Source organism: Bison bison, unplaced genomic scaffold, assembly GCF_000754665.1.
Source record: "Bison bison bison isolate TAMUID 2011002044 unplaced genomic scaffold, Bison_UMD1.0 scf7180017864325, whole genome shotgun sequence".
NCBI lineage: Eukaryota > Metazoa > Chordata > Mammalia > Artiodactyla > Bovidae > Bison > Bison bison.
In genome coordinates this window covers 6,634,538-6,636,498 of record NW_011494897.1, presented here as the reverse complement: position 1 = coordinate 6,636,498, position 1,961 = coordinate 6,634,538, and the positions used below count along the sequence as shown (strand labels likewise).

General features: G+C 37.5%; 1 protein-coding gene across 1 annotated transcript in view; it reads left to right on the top strand.

Moving 5' to 3' along the window:
* KCTD3 (potassium channel tetramerization domain containing 3) overlaps window positions 1–1,961 on the top strand; it is a 68,147-nt gene that overhangs the window by 50,326 nt on the left and 15,860 nt on the right. The window lies entirely within an intron of this gene.

Below are 1,961 nucleotides of genomic sequence, written 5' to 3'. Positions count from 1 at the left end.
GATTATCTCTTAATACTGTGAAAATATCATGATTTTCTTTGATCTTGTCTAGCTGTAGTATACATAAATTTAGAAGGTATTGTATCTTTTATTTACTCTTTTAATAGTGTGTTCTTATGGTATGTTTTACTTCAGAAAATTTCTCAATCCTGTTAAGAATTTTTTATTAGAGAAATTTATATGAATTTAATATAAATTTGGTTGTATTGTCTTAAGGTTTAATGCTAAAGTTAGTAGAATGTTGGTAGTCTAACATCAACTACTAATGTTAAAAATTAGAAAACGTGTAAAAAGGTGTGAAGAAAATAACATTTGTGGGTTTATTGTTTTTCGCAGTCATAGAGGGCTTCCCCCGTGGCTTAGTTGGTAAAGTTAGTAAAGAGTCTGGCTGCAATGTGGGAGACTTGGGTTCGATCCCTGGGTTGGGGAGATCCCCTGGAGAAAGGGAAAGGCTCCCCATTCTAGTATTCTGGCCTGGAGAGTTCCATGGACTGTATAGTCCATGGGGGGGCAAAGAGTTGGACATGATTTAGGGACTTTCTATTCTATATAGTCATAGATTTTTAAAAATTTTAGATACAAATTTAATATTTAAAAAAATAGTTACAGATTTTAAAGCAAAATTAGGATGACACAGCATAAAATGATCAAAAAGTAAAATTCCACTGTGAAATTATTGTATATGATAGACAATTTCTGAAAGACCTTACAAAAATTGAATTGTCAGGTATATCAGTAGCATTTGCATTTATAAAACAATTGTGCATTAAATCTTTTGTAGATCAGTTCCTGCCTAATTTAAATTTTTATAAACATTATTTTCATATATCAACTTTTGTTTATATGAAGACTACCTAATATAAAAAGGTGATGCATCTTTGTCTAATTAAACATCAAATGGAGCTGAAATACCTTGTCCATATATGGATGGATGATGGGTAAAAGGGTAGATGGATGGATGACTGCTTTTATTGAATGTCTCACTGTTTTGGATATAATGATGCCTTCCCGCAACAAGCTCTTTTTTAAATCTTTTATAAAGCAGTACTCATCTAACATCTGCCTCACTGAGGAGTGTTTCTTGCTCTGTATGGCTGGTTCTTCCTCTTTTGCCCAGTTACTAAGTGTTGGTTTGCCTTAAATCTTTTTCTAGATTCTCCATTTTTATTTGTCTGTACTTTCTTTCCCTGGTGATTTGAATGCTGTCATCTATATGCCAGTGACTTCCAGACTTTCCTTCCACCTGTGACCATCCACAGACTTCCAGACTTGTGTATACAGTGCTTGTCCTTAGGATTTGGTTGTAGGTTTAAGAGGCATCTCTAAATTAACCTGGTGGATAAAATGGTACTTTTGATTTCTCTCTCAAAAGCCATCTTATTACACAGTATCACTAATCTTTTATACCCAGGCTGAAAATCTAGGAATCAGGCTTGATTCCTCCCTTTCTGTCGCCTCCCTGCCTCCCATGTGGAATCTATCAGTAACTCCCGTGTCTTTGCTTGAGCATGTATCACACGTCTGAGTACTTCACTGTGTGGAATCCATCAGTAACTCCCGTGTCTTTGCTTGAGCATGTATCACACGTCCGAGTACTTCACTGTGTGGAATCCATCAGTAACTCCCGTGTCTTTGCTTGAGCATGTATCACACGTCCGAGTACTTCACTGTGTGGAATCCATCAGTAACTCCCGTGTCTTTGCTTGAGCATGTATCACACGTCCGAGTACTTCACTGTGTGGAATCCATCAGTAACTCCCGTGTCTTTGCTTGAGCATGTATCACACGTCCGAGTACTTCACTGTGTGGAATCCATCAGTAACTCCCGTGTCTTTGCTTGAGCATGTATCACACGTCCGAGTACTTCACTGTGTGGAATCCATCAGTAACTCCCGTGTCTTTGCTTGAGCATGTATCACACGTCCGAGTACTTCACTGTGTGGAATCCATCAGTAACTCCC